The 20,283-nt window shown below is 39.7% G+C and overlaps 2 long non-coding RNA genes across 10 annotated transcripts; both read right to left on the bottom strand.

Annotated features, from left to right (window-relative positions):
* Positions 1-4,806: 4,806 nt before the first annotated feature.
* On the bottom strand, positions 4,807-9,805 carry LOC105356720. 2 transcript variants are annotated; one of them, XR_002872580.1, is made up of 4 exons: positions 8,617-9,805; positions 7,663-7,800; positions 7,114-7,243; positions 4,807-5,485 (listed from the first exon to the last, which is right to left on the bottom strand). It is a non-coding gene; the product is annotated as an uncharacterized LOC105356720 (long non-coding RNA). The 2 variants fall into 2 exon arrangements; XR_002872579.1 differs by lacking the exon at positions 8,617-9,805 and having other exon boundaries at positions 7,663-8,428.
* Positions 9,806-10,491: 686 nt separating this feature from the next.
* Positions 10,492-19,303, bottom strand: LOC111946810. Of its 8 annotated transcripts, none has more exons than XR_002872571.1 (11): positions 19,289-19,303; positions 14,531-14,636; positions 14,318-14,389; positions 12,308-12,483; positions 12,143-12,230; positions 11,531-12,027; positions 11,366-11,448; positions 11,156-11,240; positions 10,962-11,078; positions 10,734-10,880; positions 10,492-10,651 (listed from the first exon to the last, which is right to left on the bottom strand). It is a non-coding gene; the product is annotated as an uncharacterized LOC111946810 (long non-coding RNA). The 8 variants fall into 8 exon arrangements; XR_002872576.1 differs by having other exon boundaries at positions 10,749-10,880; XR_002872572.1 differs by having other exon boundaries at positions 12,331-12,483.
* Positions 19,304-20,283: the final 980 nt, after the last annotated feature.

Raw genomic sequence — 20,283 nt, 5'->3', positions numbered from 1 at the left:
TTCTTTTTGTTTACTTCTTTTTTCATTTTCTTTTAGATAATCCATTTGTATGCTACATGGTATAGCTGCATCTTCACAAATGTACATTTTAATACAGAATTTTAAAACTTACTCTGTTTTTAGTCCATCAGGTTCTCTTTTTTTTTCAATGATACTGGAATTCATCCTCTCAGTAACAGCATTCAGATGCTCAGTCAAATTGTCTTTGCTGTCAGAGATTTCTGACAAATATCTTACTGAATCACCATCTGAAAGAAGTCAGGCCAAAATAAAAACTTTATCAGTGACTTACTCACAGAATAGATGGTAGAACAAGTGCAGTTAACTAACAGACTATAAGAGTAAAGGTGCAGAGAAAATATTAAACATTATTACCCAACATGCAGGAATAGACTGTACAAAATGGGTGCATAAAGCCAGATCTTCACAGAGAAAAAATGAACAACAAAGTTTAACTTCTCTTGTTTTTAATGATAAAACATTAGAGAGACTGATTTGTTAGCCATAGTGGAGTTTGGAGTGTGACTGTTTGAAGTTTGTGGTTGTTTATTATATAGATAACCAGTTCAAACAGGTCCCATTAATACAGGTAACGAGTGGAGGACTGAGGATCCTCTTACAGAAGAAGTTACAGGTCTGTGAAACCAGAAATCTTGCTTCTTTCAAGATACATTTTTTCCACCATAATTTTCAAATGCATTCTTTAAATATCAGACAATAGGATTTTCTCTTTATGTCTCTCATAGTTGATGTTTACTTATGATGAAAATTACAGACCACCTCTCACCTTTTTATGTGGGAGGACTTTCACAATTGGTGGATAACTAAAGACTTTTTTGTCCCACTGTAAAACAAATCCTCATCTGACCTGTGGTCGTTGCCTGTTCCACCAGTTTTTTATTGAAGTTGTGAAATTGCCAGATAGTGAAATTTTTTATTTTTTTATTTATTATGCTATGCTGCCTAATAATGTTACCTAATAGAGACATTTTGATCAAGTGGGTCAAATGAAGCACTGAGGCCTAAAAAACATTTACAAATGTTATTTAATATTTATCGCACTGAAGTAAAAGCATAAAGCCACATAATTAGCTTTCTCTTACAGCAAAATGTTTTCATTCTGTCATCTGCTGTTTTATCTCTCACATGCCTTCCTGCTTCTTCTACGACATTCATAGATCTTCACTGTGGTTTTTTGTATTGAAAACTCCTATATAATATTCTACCAACATGTCTAAATTTTTCCGATGTGTCAAATTTAAGATTTTTAAATGCATTTTTTAAGACCATGAAGCAGCATAGAGCAACAAGTTTACTGGTTGTTTATCATTACGGTAAGGTTCAAATGTAGTACAAATCTCATAGGTCGGGGTCTGTCCACACACACACTCAAATGTTATCAACACACCTGCTAGCTGCAAAAAAGTCCACATGTCTACATGTACACAAAACAGAAAGTGTTCACACACGCATACTTATTTATGCCTTCAAACCAACTAGTGTGAAATATTTCATTCATTCAATCATGCAAACTATTAGTGCAAAGGTGAGCTAAGACCTGTTCTCAGGTGAGTGTTTATGTTCTCCTAAAATGGATGGTGGAATGTGAAAAGAAGGAGGGAGAGTGCCCAGCCATCCCCACACCAAGACCCCCGCCGCAGCGGCAGCCGGAACCCCCCAACGCCACACGGCAGCAGGCAGGGAACAACCGCCCCTCGGGCGACCACATCGGCCACCCAGGCCAGGGCCAGCAGGACTGCCGCGAGGCCCCCAGAACCAGAGAGCAGGGAGGCATGGGGGGAAAGAGAGTGCTGCCTCAGCCCAACCAGGAGAGCAGCCCCCTCCGCTGCGCCGGGTGGGCCCAACGCAGGGCCCCATCCGAGAAGGGCGCCCACAGCCCCAGACGAGCACCCCATCACCACCCAGGTGTTCTGAGCATCCCCCGCCCCAACCCCAGGTACGAGCCAGGACCCCCCAAGAAAGACCCACTCCGCACTCCAGGCAGCCACCCACCCGGCCCACGGTTGGTCCAGGAATGAGCAAGGCAGGGGCCGGCCGCTCCCGCCCAGGAGGGGAGCAACCCGGGGAAAAGGGGGGCTCACAAGGGGTGTTGTAAACATGGCCCGACCAGGCTCGGCCACAGTTGGAAATTTGGCGGGGCCCAGCGCTCAGGGGCAAGGACCAGAACCCACCCCACAGGGATACGGACACCCCCGGCTCAGGTGTAATGTGAACCCCCTCCCCGCGCGGAGAGAGCACCGCCGGGCCCAGGAAACCGGCACCCATGGGACACGGCCTCCGTTACCAAGGGCCCCGTACCCCCCACCAGGGATGGGGTAGGGGACAGATGGTCCTAGGTACCATCTTCCTTGCAAAATGTGTGTGCGTTTGTGTGTGTTTGTGAGGGTGTGTGTGTGCATGTGTGTGTGTGTTTATGTTTGAATGTATATTTTGAGGAGTAAAGGTGTGTGTACTACGGGGGTGCAGTTAAAATTGGCGGGTAGGGCACTGAGGGGACATCTGCTTACTCACAGTGATGTCCCCTCACCCTCCCCACCAAGGGGCCGTAAATGTCTAAGGTGCGGTTAAAATTGGCGGGAAGGTGCTAGGAGGACATCTGCTGCTTGCTGGCAGTGATGTCCAAGCACCCCCCCTACCAAGGGCCCTACATGTCTAAGGTGCAAATAAAACTGAAAGAGGGGGGTCCATTCCATACGGCAACCATGGGAGGGGGACCACTGCCAAGCAGCCCCCACCCCCAAGCGCCGGCCCTGGAAGAGCTCTGGTCAGGCCTCGAACGGGACTGAGGCAGCCAACCGGCCGGGGCAACCGCCGGTTTGACTTTTACAATAGGTGGGTATTAGGGGTGTAACATGTTCACCCCTAAAAGACCATTCCAGGAACAGCCGCAGCCAACTCCTCATATCTGAAACTTCAGGGGAAAATGAAGAGTCTGGCTGGTCCCATCATAATACAAACCAATTCAACAATTATTATGATAGATATTTAATATTGCTATATTTTATGAATTCCAAAAAATTCCTTATCAACATATAAAAATCTTTACAACTTTACAATCATCTTTTTTGTAAGAGTATTTACTTTGATATTTCATGTCAAAGTCAAAGAATTTTCAAGGACACTGCAGGGAGTTGAACCCCGTCTAGCTGAAGCCAGAGTACCATCTACCAATGCCTTTTGCTTTTTTGACTGAATATGGAAGCAAAACCTGGATTCCAACCAGCATGCGACTTCACATGATTAAATTCACTTGAACTAATTGTTAATGTAATAACTTTAAAAACTGTTGCACATTACAATGTGTTTTTGTGTCACATGCTTGTTGAAATATAGTAAAAGGAACCAAACATTTTATAACAAATGAACATTTACAAGGAAAGATGAACTTTCAAAATGAACACATGCATTACAACAACCCGGTCTCATCCTAAAATGTGTAGTAGCTACATTTGTCCACATGGAAATGCGTGAGAGTTTTACAAAAACGCCCCCTAAACTGTGAGGGGGATACGTTTCATTTTTCTATTCATTTTCTACGAGCCTTCTCAGGATCACGTGACTTTGGAGGTTTGGCCTGCCGTGAGCAAAAAACATGGCGGATGCACGTTCATTTTTCGGTGGAATATCCCATAAAACAAGATATTTTGAGGACTAATTTTTATTTTGACAACATTTCTAGTGAGAAATATACCATTTTCTTTTAAAATATGTTTTCATTTTGGACATACAGTTTGTAGTTTGCTTGTTTCGTTCAACTTTTTCTCCCAAAGGCTCTGTTACGTTGGAGAAACACGTTAACTTTCATTCATATCTGCAGACGTGCGCGTGGGTCACGTGACTAATATGTTTCTCTTTTTTCCGCAGAAAATGCAATAAAATAGGAGTGATTGTGGACTAATTTATTTTTGAAAACATTTCTAGCAGTATATATCCCCTTTATTTTCATAATATCCATTCATTGCAGACATGCAGTTCGTAGTTTGTTTGTTACGTTCAACTTTTCCTCAAAGGATCTGAAGGCGTTTGATCTTTTCCATAAATATATGCGGATTGACGTGGGTCACGTGACGTGACCTGAGTTTCTCTTTTTTCATATAGAAGATCTCGTAAAAAGGTACGTTGCTATTTATTAATTATTTTTATTTACATTTCTACGGACCCGTGTATAGGTTTCATGCTGTGTAGTAGTTGCGACTTTGAAGGACATTTAAACAAACCGGAAGAATGTTGTTCAGGAACGGACTGGAGAGTTCTCTAAATTTACTTAGCGATTTATTTTATTCAATATTCTTTTACATGTTAAAGTATTCACACTACAAGTCTAAATGCTGTGTACAATGTCTGATCTTTCCCATCATATCTGTGGGCCGACGTGGGGTCATGTGACGCGAGTTTCTTTTTTTTCCCGTGGAAAAAAAATCTCGTAAAATAAGATCGTCTGAGGTTTAATATTTACGTTTAATAACATTTCTAGGGACCGATGTACTCTGTCGTAACGTCCATGCAAGCGTATTTTTTCAACATCAACTAGTTGAGTTAAGAAATACACTGTAAATAATAAAAAAAGACGTTTGGCTCTAAACTGGTTTTGTGATTGCTCCCACGTTTATCGGGAAGATTAAGTTTTAAAAATAAGCCCAGCGACAAACAGGTGTTTATTTTTATTTTTTACAGAAATTAATGTTTCCATTACTAATGCAAACTTTTTGTTTTGCAGGTACTTAAAGAAACAAAAAATCAAATGTTTTTCAGAGCGAAGGTACCTTGTCGCATGACAGATTGCAGTTGTTTTTTATTCAAACTTTATTGACTGTAACAATTCAAAACAACAATTCCAAAAAGCAACAAGACAGAAACAAACCAGGGGATTATTATGAAATTTTTCACAAAAACATTGAAACTGACGCACAGATTGAATGTTTTAAATGCTTTCTTATTGTCAGAGTTTCTTACTGTGTTCATGTTTTGTTTGAACTCATTGATAAAGTCAGAAAAATGGGGGGTATGATTTATAACTTTGTATTTATGAATGTGCCATATGAATAAAAATAAAAAAAGGTTAATGATGTAGAATTGTTCTTTTTTATGGGATGGACAGTGGGTGAGGCACGACAGATTACAGTAAAACAGTCAAACTGCTACCACAATAGCGTTGAACTTCTGTTGAGAATAATTCATTCATAAATCTGTCTATATATTAGAATATCAGCATCTGGATCATTTACGTCTATTTTAACATAAAAGGGGCTAAAAAGAACTAACATCAACAAACAACAACTACTAATAAATATTATAGGAAATAAGGAAACTAAGTATAAAAAAGTAAAACAAAATAAATGTACATAGTATATTATTTATTATTGTAAATAAAAAAAAATAAACATGTCTGACTAAGAGTGGGGGTTGAGGTCGGGGGGGTTTTTGTCTCTTTTTTGGAATCCAGTGTAGAGGCCATGACCCCCCCCTGCAAGAAAAGTAGAGAAGGTTCAATCAAACTGTGATAGACAATGGGCTACAGTTTGTTCACTCAGTGCTTACAGGACGACTGTTTTTAATTTGATTAGTGTCAGTTATCCTTTGTAGGAAATATTAGTACTATTCAAATATTCATGAATAATTACAATATTACATTGATTTTTAACGCATAGCACAAAAGCATCAAATAATCAATATCTAACAACTTGTAGAACATGAATAATAAAACTTGGACATGCATCCATCATCTACCCCTTTTGTCCTTTTATTGACAAAATTAGAAAAGATTTATATAATTTTAAATAAACAAAAAAACAAATTAGGCTGATTATTATTTGGACTTATTTATTTGCGACCAAGCAAAAAAACTGATGGAAATTCATGTTGAAGAGGAACGTTGCTGGATTGTCCGCACGTATTTTAACCATAACCCCGGCTTCTTTACTTGCAAACAGGCATTTCAAAATAAATAAATCAATTCATTAATAATATATACAACATAAAACATGACGAGCACTCCATTAACTCCATCTGGGTTTCATAAATAAAATAAAAACGTTTACCACTCAAAACAATCATCAGAACTCTAACACAGTAAATATGCCAAACAAATTAATAAAAAAGCATTTATATACATTAGAGTTCTACTTTAAAATAGTAATAATGTAAAATAAAAACTGCTCCTTTTTTCTTTAAATGTCCTCATTGCATATTAATCTTTTCCTCCAATCACACGGCTGCATTCTGAAAGATGAAAAGTGTAAACTTGTTTAAGAGATGTTTAAGAGGACCACTGTAAACTAAGATAAATGTGTTAGTTAAAATAAAGTAATAATGCATAGTTATTTTATAATAAAAGACTAAAAAAGGCAAATTAATAATACAAAATCCAAATCTTTACAAATTCTGCAAGTATTTTGTCGTATTACTTTTTACTGGTGGAAATGCAAAGAAAAGCGACAACTTAGAAGAACTGGTTTGAACATGAATTATTGCACAAAGACGGAAAGGTGGGCGTGTCTCCAGGAAAGAGATCCTCATGACAACCAACATGATTTTTGATACGGAGGCTGATGCTTCAAGGAGAAAAGAAACGTCAACAGCCAGTGCTGATCAGAACACAATCCAATATTCTCATCATTTGAATAAATCCTGAAATGTTCATCTGCTGGTGTTTGTCTACATTTCTTGATGAAATTTTGCTGCAAAATAAACCCATTAACCATCACCGTGCTGTCTGTGATGGAATAAACGCCAGGGCTACTATTGTAAGATATACGGTAGTCAACATTTTCTTGGAAAGGATTCTTTTTAAATAATATTTTATAGAATCTTTTAATAGTGTGTAAAATGTTTTTAACTACAAAGCATTTTAATTGCATGTTATATGTTTTATATCAACTGTAATGCCCATTAAAAAGAAAAGCTAAAGTAAACTTGAACTGAATTATTTCTTTCTTATTAAAGATTTGAGGAAAAGTGTAAAAATAACCACCAGATGAATAATTCTGTAGTTTCACATTTCTTTGGAGAAACATTTGTTGAGGATAAAAAAACACAGGAATTTCTTAAAAAACACATCATTTTTGCTAACTGTGCAGAAAAATAAGATTGTACCAGGATAGTAAAATGTCAGGACTTGGGACACTGGTGGACGGCTGTGGGGCTGAAGTGGTGGGAGGATGGATGTCTGAAACGGTTGATGGTTGGACGGCTGAAGCACTGGAGGGCTGCTGGTTTTTCCAACCTTAATGGATGAAAATGATAAAATGATTAGTGTGGTTGTTTTGGTGAGACATGACCAGATCTGCTGACGGTTCACAAATGAAAGTTTCTAATCAAACTAGAGTTCATGCAGATTGAAGATGTCGTGTCATCAAGCTTCCATGAATAATGAGTTAAAACAACAGACTGAGGTGAATGTAAAATTATTATTACCAGTATACCTGATACAAGGCCTTCATCCAGTCAAAGCACGTTTCTGCTTGATCAGGGAACTTAGGGCAACTCAGGGGGCACAACATGTGTGTGGTAAGAGGCGGGACTTTTTGGCAGGTTTGGCAGCAATTTTTGTATCGTCATCGTCAAAATTTAAATTATCATATAACACTGTGAACAGATCGACAATTGGTTAATGACTCTGAGTCACAGATGGTAAATACATACCAATACAGACACTTCATCACATGTGAGGCGTTCTCTTTTGGCCTGAAATCTTTGTAGCCCGCCTTACATTTGGATGTTTTGGCGGCCACAGCGATCACAGTTGATGCAAGAAGTTGTCGAGCCTCGTGGCAGAGTCAGCTGAAAATAGGAAAAGCAGAATTTTTATGTCTCCAGTTCCCCATTCTGATAAGATTTGGGGAAAATATTGCCATATTAATGACAATTAGTGGTTATTAGTTTTACAATTAAATTAAGGTAGCAATTGAAGTCTAACAGTTTTGTAAGAATGTGCAGGTTATTATTTCTGAATTTTAAAAAGAAAAGTTATAAAAAAAGGTCATGAAGACTTGGTTTTGAGCTGAAGATGTCTTTCCTCTTATCCAAAATGATTTCTGGAATAAAACTGGTAAAAAAGCAGTTTGACTGGATCAGAGAAAAGGTTTGAGCGAGTGTGACGTCACCCATTTCCTTCCAGATCCATCATAACAAATTCAATTCTGTCGTCGTTTCTCTGTGATACAGACGTCACCACGTTGGAGCCAGTTGACAGTGATTGATCTGAGTATCAATTCTATGGCAACTACTGTCGCCAATCAGGAGTAAGCTTGTTGAAAGTCCACACTGCTTCCACTGAAAGTGAGCTTGGTGGAATTTGTCAAACAAACATTCAAGGTGGCACATGCTATTACTGAGGCATCTGTTGGTCAGTCTATAATTTGAATAACTTGTGATAAAGAAACAGTTTTGTAAAACAAATAACTGGAATTAGCAAAAAAACGCCTCGTCATTCAACGTTTATCCTAAACAGCCAACACGTTTTTACTAAAAACCCATCTCTGGTTTCCCAAATCTAAACATTACATTTCTACAGAGAAAAGTTCAAAGCATCGCCCACCTTCTTTCAGATGACCATAAAGTATTTTCATTACTGCCTCTTGTGTTTACATTTCTTACCTTTGAGACTTCTTTAGCTCGTGCAGAGATGCAGAACGCGCGACAACCAGATTACCTTTATTGACGCCCAACACCCACCGACCGGCGCGCGGATACGTGGGGGTGGGGTGGCTTAATGTGCACGGCGCGCACGCATGCGTATTTGCACTAAAATTTTCACATGGCCTCTTTGACATATAAACCTAACATTTCTATCATTTGTGTCTAAATTACGAGCATTAAATAACACAACTTGATGTGTGTCTGTCATAAAATATTCCATGTTGGGTCTAAATCAGATAAGCATTGTTCATCACATCAAATATTTACATATTTACTGTATTATACTGTTTTCATATATTTATTACTTTTATCATCTAAATTGTCCTAAGATTTATGAAAAAATGAAAATCACACACTGAAAAATAGGGTTTGCTTTATCAGTTTATTCTGCATAATGGAATGTTTGGCTCAAAACTGAGCTCTTTGGCATCAACTCAACCATTGGGTTTGGAGGAAGAGAATTGCTACCTATGACCCCAAGAACAGCTTCCCCACTGTCAAACATGGAGGTGGAAGCATTATGCTTTGTGGCTATTTTTCTGCACAGAGCTACGTCACCACGTTGATGGAGCCATTAATGGAAAATCCTGAGTGAGAACTTCCTACCCTCCTTAAGCCAGGACCCTTCAAATCAGTCATGGATGGGTCTTCCAACAGGTTAGTGACCTAGAACCTACAGCCAAGGCAACCAAGGAATGGCTGAAGAACAATCATATCAAGGTCATTGAGAGGCCCAGCCCATGTCAATCCTATGGAGAGATCTCACAGTCGCCAAGCAACAGCCACCAAATATTCATGATGTAGAAGGGTCAAAAGAAGGGCAAATACATTTATATAAATTCTTTCAACTTGATTTCTTTCTAGGTTTGCAATTCTGCACAACAAACAAAGGACAAAAACTTTTTTTCCTCCAAATAAAGGGAAAAACCTTGAAACTTCATGTGAGTTCTTGGCAACTGCCATTTCCCAAATCCTGCTCATACTGGACCCACATCTCCATGTCTTGGATATAAGTAATTAACTTGCCAATAACAAAGACTTATTAAAGGTCACTGAGGTGAACTTTGTAGACAAGTGCGGAAACTGTATAGTGTAAGGCTGATCGGCAAATAAAAGACCATGAAAGTCATCTTGGACTATAGTAGGCACAGAGGGTTCACAGCTTCCCTTTCCTTGGCATCCCCATCTCAGCTGATCTAACTTGGTTTCCTAACATCCAGGACGTTATAAACAAGGCACATCAGCACGTCTGAAGCTGCTGGCAACCTACCGCTCAGCCAGTCCAACTGCATCATGGTCTGGCTCTCAGATCAAACTGAAGAAGAGCAGTAGAAGCTTCAGTGCTGAAGATACTGGAGCAGATCATCGGCTACCCCCTTCCCTACCTGTCATCCTGTCTGAGTAAAGGAACGTGTCAAGGACAGCACCCTTCCTGCAGCTAACATACTGATAAATACACGTATCACTCCACACTTCTAATATTCTTAATTTCTCATGTCATTTACCCCTAATTTAAGATAACTCATTGTCATTTTGTTACATTTTACTTCAGTCTTGCTACAATTAAAATGTAGTCTGTACCCTGACAAAGGATTTGGAGATGCATAGCACATTATATGAGTTTAATAGGTCAGTGTTTCATTGTAAGGTGTTGGACATACAAATCAAAGGCCAAACGTTTGAGTTAAAATGAGAAGTGTCTTCAGCACAGGTGTGAGCACTGAAATGTTTAGCTAGTGTTGTAGAAACTTGAACGGAGGTAAAAAACAATGTAATTGTTGAAATTTAGGTTGAAAAACCCTTCATTGGTGCAGTTCAGAAAAAAATCTCTCATTTCAATTAAAAGTCATTTATTGGTACAAAGTTGAAATGAGGTTTTCCTTTATATAAGCCTTTTTTTAGGGGTGGAGCTGGGGCTTGAACTGCAGAAAGTCTCCTCCTCAGCAGACAATTAGTCCCTCATGTTCTCTCTCCATCAATGACTCTGTGCTGCCTAAAAATGAAATGAAGAAGAAAACACATAAATGCCACAAGCCCTGGACATCCATGCAGATCACAAAGAGAAACCTCCTGACTTTGTGGGGCAGAACCTTCCAAAAGCTGGGAGGAGAGCTCTTCAACCACACTTCAAGGACCTGCAGTGCTGCTGGACTTCACCAACCACAGTCTGGTCAGCAGCATGACATCATAGAGCCTTTAGTTCTTTACCATGGCACCATAACCTGCAATCCATCACATCATGCTTGATCAGTTATGCAACAACTTTAGAAAGTGTAACCCTTGTTCTATCCTAGGCACTTTACCATTGGGAGTTGGGTCATCTAGACCCACTAGACAGTGCTCTGAACCTTTTTTCTTCAATGATTTGTGATCTTCACTGGTGTCCATGGATTACATGAAATCTTTCCACCTTTATCCACCTTTGTCATGGTAGGGAGAACACGTCAATGTGAGGGTGGGGTCATAGGATAGCACAAAGATTACAAAAGATTTTTACCATATGTTGATGACAGCTGATTCTTGTTTTCCTGATGCTCAGACAAAGCCCTTCAGTGTTTTTCTCTGGGTCATTTTGATTGGTCCTTGTGGGAAGAGATTAATGTATTAATAATACTGAAGAAATCAAGAGATATTCCACATCAACAGCATGAGAGTAACATGAAAGAAACAAGCCAACATTTATCTACAACATTACCACAGTCTTTACCTGGAGGTATCATTCTGGTAACGTCTGCTCCAGCTTTTCTGACTTCCGCTTGTTCCAGCCACCGGCCTGAACGGCGAGGATGTCTGTGCAGAATGAAAAGATCAAAATGTATTAAACTGAGAAAACAAACTACACAAAAAGGATGCATCTTCAATGAGTATTTACCAATATTTGACACATATGTACTCGGAACATGTGTCTGCTGAAGAGAGGAAGCTGTTCAGTCGGTTCAGTCCCTTTCCCTGATGTTGTCCCTTCTTGATTTCATCCTCGGATCCTCATCATTTCAACCAAAATGTATGTTTGCAAACTTTTGAAACATAAGGGGTTAGAAAAAAACTCCAACAGGAATAAGGGCAGAGGCCCTAAGGGAGACCCAGGACACGCTGGGGAGACTACGTCTCTCAGCTGGCCCCGGGGTCCCCCAAGAGGAGCTGGAGGAGAGGGAAGTGTGGGCATCTTTGCTTAGACTGCTGCCCTCACAACCTGGTTCCTGATGAATGGAAGAAGATGGATGCATGGATGGAACGTGTTCAGGCCTTTCAGCAAAACTCCACGATGGCAGACTGCGATCCTTCCTCATTTACTTTGCCAGAAAACTTGTTGGAGGACTCTGGTGCTGCCACAAACTTACCTGCTCCACATCTCCCATCTCCAGGATTCTATCAAAACAAATGAATGTCGTATATTAACATGATGATATGACACAAAATACAATAAAACATATATGGAGGCATGTTCATTTTCTTAAGGAAGAGGCCATGAAAATAACTTTACATATTCTATTTCCCCATGAATGCAGTTCACAAAGGAGGTCACCACAGTGTTTTTGGTCAAAAACGCATCTTCCAAATAACCACTGAGCCTAAAAGAACAGAAAAGTTTACATAAAAAAAACATTTAGACCATCAAAAATGTAGGTGGAAAAGAATTTTACACAACCCAGTTGGCTCTCAAAACAGTACATTTAGCAAGTTCCATCCACTGCTACAGCCAACATGGAGGGAGAGCATGCAGGACCCTGAAACAGATGAACCTGACAGCCTCTCCATCTCAAAGTTAGCAGAAGATCAGTCCAGGAACTATTTGTACATGTTGTCTCCAAATAACTGACCAGTCTGAGAGAGGAAAGGGAAAAAAACATGAGGTTCTTTTATGTATATACATACATACAAGAATCAGGAATCAGACATTCTGTTGTCCCACTCCAAAAGAATTTTTAGCTATTATAAAATCGTTCCCAGTTTTTTTTGTAATTACGATCATTTTGTTTTTTTAAGACATTTTTCTGCAGCACAGCAGCTCATAAGAATTTCACCTCAGAGCTGTGGTGCAGATGTTTGCCTCTGCTAATTTCCCATAAACCATTTGTTGATTCTCTCTCCCGCTAGCTTATAGCACCTCACAAGCCCTAGCCGACATTAGCATAGCAAAAAAAAAAAAATCAATGAGCAACATTGGAGCTATCCATGTGTACACTTTTGAGCCAGATACCAGCTCAGACAAGGGAACTCAGGACATTAATGGATCTACCGGTATTTGTCTGCAGTGGATGCATCAGAATTGGAGTGGAGCAGAGACTCTGCCCATTCATGGCAGTTAGAGCGTCACAACTATAAGCTTTTTGAGACAATCAGTTTCATCTTCTCCTGATCCATTGAGATTTGAATAAATACTCAGAAACAGTTTTAATCTTATATTATTGTGTATGTGTTTATATTTTTGTTAATGTTCTCAATAAAGAGAAAAATGTTTGATCTTAAAAACATGACTTCCATTGGAGCGGCTCTTTAACTTTGTTGACAACGCTAGGATAAATAAATGTGGTCAGCCAAATCAGCCATAACTGTTTAGACCAGGGGTCTACAGCCTGAGGCTCCACAGCCACAAGTGGCTCCTTGACCCCTCCTCTGTGGTTCTCCGACAAAAAATAAAAATGTTTTTAATTCAAACAAATATCCTATTTTTCAGACGACACAGCGCATCACGCAAAACAAAACAGTCAGATAAGTCAAACTTTACTCAACTTGGTGATCTACTCAACAGTTGAAGCAAAGTATTACTGTGCCAGGCTCCTGACTACAGTACCCATAATGCTTCAATAATCTATCAAGCGGTGATGCACAATATTTTAAGAAATTCCAGCATTTATGAAGAATTTTTTTAAACCTGACAACGTACCCTAAAAAAATCAATTTGAGGTCAATACGCACAATTTAGAGGGCCTATACCATGCTAGCCATTTAGAATAAACTATTTCCTCGATCTCTGAGGCTCCGCCTTTCTCTTCTTGTGGGTGTCGCCTATTTCATGACATCAACCTAGAGTCGGCGTCGGCAGCGTTTCTGCGTTTCTTCCATCCAAACTTTTGCAAAGATGGATGTGAATATTGTGCAATGAAAGCATTTTGCTGATCACCACTAGCTCCATTGAGAAAGTGGGCGTGTCTGTTAGCCTGGAGGCGGTTTTAGCTGCACAGGCTCTTCCTAGAAGAGGCTGCTCCTCACTTATGATGACGTCACAATGTGAGGACCCTCTTATTGTGAATTGGGAGGGGCTGGTGCTCAGAGGGTTTCAGAGGAATGCTGAGAGATGCGTGAATGGATCAAAATACCGCTGTGGATTAGTTTTTGTGAGGAATTAACATTATAATACACTTTAAAATTTTAAATCGTTGGTGTTGCATGATATAGGCCCTTAAAGAAATACTGGCTGAGATGTACTAACAACATAAAATCTACAATGTGTAAAAAAAAAAGCCTTTGTAAACCCCAGTAGTTATCCAGTTTCCAAAATAACATAAATGCAAATGAGTGTTTGATTTTCTAAAGGCTGAAGAGACACCTTGTGTGTCCTACTGAGTTCTGGACAGTGAGACATTTGAAAGGCTCTTAGCTGTTTAAAGGGCTGCAGACCCCCGTTTCTGGCTAAATGAACCAAAAGGAAACTTACCTCTGCGGAGACCACGTGACGTTTCCGCCCCCGTCCTCTATACAGAAGAGGCCTTCACCGTGATCCTGCGGCCTTTTAAATTTAAGATGGAAAAACGCCTCGTCATTCAACGTTTATCCTAAACAGCCAACACGTTTTTACTAAAAACCCATCTCTGGTTTCCCAAATCTAAACATTACATTTCTACAGAGAAAAGTTCAAAGCATCGCCCACCTTCCAGCTGTCCAAGAGTTCTTCAGCCGCGCGCCTTCCTGCGGGTTCATCCGGGGGTTTCCGGGGGAGTGAGGTGGGGGTGCCCGTATGACGCTGCGTTCACTGGCTTTTCGAAATGCGCACTTCATGTCAATAGACCTTTTTCGCAAAAACCGGAAACACGTCAGCAACGTGTAAACCTAGTTCCGGTTTGTGCTTCGCTGGCGGAGAATGGCAGAGCCTAGAGCAGGGGTCGGGAACCTTTTTGGCCAAGAGAGCCATAAATGCCACATATTTTGAAATTTAATTTCGAAAGAGCCATACAATAATGTAGTGTCCTTTCCCCACACTGAGGCACGGAGACTTAACCTCTTTTAAAGTTCTTTATTCCGATTACTGCAGACCGCAACAAACGCCCTTCAATTAATTCAGCAACTCCTGAATCTCTCCCGCCGACACGAGAGCGCTTCTCCCAACTTTAAATTCCCCTGCTCCCGCTGCAGCCCTCCCATTTCCCTTATTCGGCCCATAGCTGAACCCCATTGGTCCAAACTACCTAACAACAGGCTGAGCGACAGAACTGAGGGCCAATCAGATCTCTGCTTGACGCGTTCAATGAACTCCAGAACTTTTAACGCGGCCCAACAGCCATCCAACTCAGTCCGCGACAATTTGTTTAAAACTAAATATACAAATGAATGTGTGCATTTGATTTAATTTTAACATTTTTAAAGTAAAATAAGTCTGTGGATTCTTTTTAATAACATTGTTATTCTGTTGCTAATAAATGATGAGTATTTCTCGTGGTAGTTTTGCTGATGGTCTAGTCTGGTTGATACGTGGTGAGTTTCTGCTTCGTTCAGGCGTTGAGACTTTAAACGTCATCGTAGGTCTGAATGTTCTGTAGATGTGAGACAGACTGCTCACATGCAGACGGGGAGCCAAACACACACTCACACGCTGCAGTGAGTGACGGGAAGCGGGTTTTACGTTTTTACAATCCCTGCGCGATTCACCTGCTGCCTGTCCCCACAACACCTCAGCCCCACCCTCTGCTTTCTCCCTCACACATCCCGTCCCCGCATCTGCGCGCTCTTTCTCAGAGACGGGAGCGCGCAGTTTTAGGCACGTCAATTCACAGGTTTCCAGCTGGTACAAACTCTGTGAAACAATAGATAATAGTAACTGATAGCGCTGGCGCAGATTTCTCTCTCTAAGCACTGCTACTACTGCGCGCCTCTGACATCGCATCGCGCCCGAGAAGGACTGGTCTAATGAAAAAAAAAAACTATAATTAAAGATTTGTCTGCGAGCCACATGTGACCATCAAAAGAGTCATATATGGCTCGCGAGCCATAGGTTCCCGACCCCTGGCCTAGAGTGTTTTCGAAGAGCCTGAGTTGTGTTCCGAAGTTCATCAGCGCCGATGCGATGAAGAGTGTGAAGATGCATTCGTCCACTAAAGGAAACAAATTGGACAAGGGATATAAATTCGTCCATGAAGAGTTTATCCACCATTACCAAGGTAAGCTTCAGCTAGCTTAGCCATAGCCGCATCACCGGTAACTCTGTGTGTTTGTTTACGTCAACTGTAAATCCTGGTGTTATTTGTAATATAAGGTATAACACATCGCAGTTAATATGTTGTGTGTGTGTTTAAGTGAAAAGGCATGAGATTAACATAACACCCAAAAATTTGGTGAAGCTGTAAATAAGAAATGTTAAGGTGCCCGTTTGCGTCTTCATTCTTCTTGCTGCAGACAGTTGCGGCACTTTCTTCACTTACTATTAGTATTATTTTTCTGAAAGTAGGGTGACCACACGTCCTCTTTTCCTGGACATGTCCTATTTTTCGATACTTATATGATAAAATAACATTGAACATAGATGAAATGTAATCATATTTGCTTCATGTATGCAGCTCTGCACACCAATTACTCTCGATGAAATATCTCACAAACTCACTTCACTCCTCTTTTTTACAAACTCAAATCTGGTCACCCTACTGACAGTTATAGTTTCATGTTACATTGATGTAGCAACATAAGTATGTCTTAATTTTAACCTATTTAATTTATTGTGGTTAGATATCACTGGATGCAGAAAGTGCCAACCTGAAAGCTTTCTCCTGCAGTTGTGCAGCTGGTAAAGGATTCTGCAATGACATCCTTTTGCCATCCTGTTCCAGACCGCACATTATTCACAGCTGGGTCAGCAGGCTGATCCACCCCCCCCTGGCCTGCACGAGTGGCTTGCAAAGATGGCACAGACCAAGAACACAGGTGGGTTTGTGATCAAATTATCATTATGATTTAAGAATGGATGTGTATCCATAACAACTGTAGATTATTATAAAAACACCCCCAGTAGTTATTACAGACTGTAATTTCTTTTTGCCTTTTATTTATAAGGGAATCCATCCTGAACCGGTTAGTGAGCTGGTGGTGCAAAAGCCCAAAACAGTTGGCAGGGACGGTCTGAGGTCCACACTGTACAAGGCATTTACAGGTGAATAATTTAACTTTTTGTTGCTTTGTGAGAGCAAGTTAAGTTTAAATGTAAAAAAATTACATTAAATTTAAATGTAGTTATGCACTTATGTCTAACTTTTGTGTGTTGTGTTTCTCTTGTGTAGGACCACAGCCAGATCCATATATGATGGCATCTGGAAGCAGATTATGCCAGGTGCAGCCCCAACCTCTCATGGCTGTGTTGGATGGGGTTTCTGAGATGGAATGAAAGAGAACTTGGATAGATATTATAGCAAATGCATGAATGCATACCTTAAATTACACTTATCTTGTCTTTAACAATCAGTTCAGCCTTCTGCCTTACTGTTGATCTGTAATGTTATTTTTTATTGTAAATGTTTGTTATTTGTGTTGTTATTAATCAGTTGTTGTTACGCATACCTAAAAATATTAAATGAGGCACAATTTTGACCAAAATTGTTTTATTTGTTCATCTAATTTTTTTGTGAAGTCAAAGTCACATTTCAACAGGAAAATATTACGAATATAACAATTATATTTAACTAGATTTTAAGAATATGTGGAAACACTAAATTTTTCCATACTATTTGCACATTATACATTATTTACATACCAAACATTAATTCACTCTTCAACACAAAAAAGTCCTTGACAATTTGCCAAAACACGGCATTTAAGCCAGATCTGATTCACACTGCCCATCAGTGTGAGCGGCATGAGAGAGTCCCAGATGTGAAAGGACTTTATCCTACTGATCACTCTTTCCACCATAATTCTGAGGCGGGTAATGGCTTGGGTTTGTTCTATTTCCTCCTTGCTGATGGAGCTGAAAGCTTAAAAGGTGGAATCATGATCTTAGACCCATTGTCAGTAAGGAGGTCTTCAATGAGGAACTTTTGTCCGCCATGACATCGTCTCCTGGCTGCAGCAAAGGAACTTGGCTTCTAAGTCATGGATGTAATCCAAAGCCTCATCCAGAGCACCTGTGAAGATAAAGAAATTAAAAATCAGTCTTAATATATTTATTCTACCTTTCAACACAACACAGTAATCATGTTTTGAAAAGTATGTTAAGTATTTAATTACAAATACATTTCATTTATTTTGGTTAATGACAAAATACCCAAAATTAATTAAATACATGTAATTAAAATAGGTGAGAGCGTGAACAGCTTTTATTATATACATTAATTTTTTCAGGTAGAAATGCATTTATCCAATAACGGTACACATAGTTGACTAACGTTAACCAAACACATTATGAACAACCTTACCTGCAGGTGGGTGTGTCACGTAGTCCTGATCCATCTCTACTGCCTTAGCTTAGCCACCGTGTCGCTAGCTTCACAGCATAGCTGCATAGACTGACGTTTGAGGTTCTGTCATATACTGACTCCCTTCTCAAAGGAGCAGTAAAGTTTTTCCAAGGGAAAATACTCGGGACGACACCACTCTTCAGGCGACGAACGACGCAGCCGCACCACACATCCGGAGCGAAGTTAGTAAGTGCCGACAGCAGAGGGTGCTACCTGTGTTTACATTAAAACTATGCCCTTCCTCTCTTCAGATCGCCTATATCCATTTGGGTTTCAGGTTTGGATCCACAGGAAAATAATGATACGAGAGGCCAGGCTGTTTTTGGTTGGAAGACGAACAGCCTGGAACACAACAGAAACTGCAACTCTTCGACTCTGCCATTCTTCATATGTGCCGCTATGCTAACAGGAAGTTGTTTTACACGTCATTGACGTATTTCCGGTCAAAAAATGCGGAAGTGTGAAAAAGGTCTATTGGGGCAAATTGAAGGCTTAAAAGCCTGTTTACTTTAGATAATATATCCTATTTAATATATCCTATTTAAAACATTATTGAGAATTACTACAGGAAACAGTGATGAAACCTTTTTTAACAGATAAATTAGAGCACTTCATTGTAATACTATAATATATGAGATACGTCAAAAAATTGACAGTTAAAGAAAAAAGAATATAATAGATCCTAATATTTTATAAAGCCCATCAAAATAATTGTTTCATCTCATTTATCATAATATTTATAGTTTTTTTTTTTTTTTATCACACACCATTAGACTCGTAGTGTAAATAAATTAAAATGCAGAAAAATCAATTTAAAGAACTCTTTGGTCCGTCCCTGAACTCAACATTTTCCCGGTTTGTTGTCACATGTCAATCAAAGCCTGATCGCCGCAAGAGCAACACGGAACGAGAAAACCTATACACGGGTTCCTAGAAATGTAAATAAAACAAATTAGTAAATCGCAACGTACCTTTTTACGAGATTTTCCACAGGAAAAAAAGAGAAAGGCACGTCACGTGACCCACGTCAGCCCGCATATATGAATGGAAAAGATCAGACGCTTTCAGATCCTTTGAGGAAAAGTTGAACGTAACAAACAAACAACTTCATGTCTGCAATATTAAGAAAATAAAGGGGATATATACTGCTAGAAATGTTTTCAAAAATAAATTAGTCCACAATCACTCTTATTTTATGGCATTTTCTGCGGAAAAAAAGAGAATCATATTAGTCACGTGACCCACGCGCACGTCTGCAGATATGAATGAAAGTTAACGTGTTTCTCCAACGTAACAGAGCCTTTGGGAGAAAAAGTTGAACGAAACAAGCAAACTACAAACTGTATGTCCAAAATGAAAGCATATTTTAAAAGAAAATGGTATATTTCTCACTAGAAATGTTGTCAAAATAAAAATTAGTCCTCAAAATATCTTGTTTTATGGGATATTCCACCGAAAAATGAACGTGCATCCACCATGTTTTTTGCTCACGGCAGGCCAAACCTCCAAAGTCACGTGATCCTGAGAAGGCTCGTAGAAAATGAATAGAAAAATGAAACGTATCCCCCTCACAGTTTAGGGGGCGTTTTTGTAAAACTCTCACGCATTTCCATATGGACAAATGTAGCTACTACACATTTTAGGATGAGACCGGGTTGATTACAAATACAAAAAGAACACAACTTACCTTTGGTAATTATAATACTTAACAAGACCCGGGCAATAAACAGCTACACACTGCCAGTCATCAGATACCCTGCAGGAATAATAGGATGGCCAAAGGAAGCGATACAGACCACAGATGTTAAGATATGAAAGCTCCTCACCATGCATGGAGGGTTCCATCCCAAATCCAGCACCCTGAGAAATCCAAGATGCATGAGTACATCAAGCTCAAGGCCCCAACTGACAGTGTGCTCAGTGAATGTCTCAGGCAATGGAGATAAGAGGATGTAGTGCTGGAGGT

The sequence above is a fragment of the Oryzias latipes genome, chromosome 21 (assembly GCF_002234675.1).
Source record: "Oryzias latipes chromosome 21, ASM223467v1".
Classification (NCBI taxonomy): Eukaryota; Metazoa; Chordata; class Actinopteri; order Beloniformes; family Adrianichthyidae; genus Oryzias; species Oryzias latipes.
The sequence above is the reverse complement of the archived record's forward strand: the minus strand, read 5'-3'. Positions and strand labels throughout refer to the sequence as shown.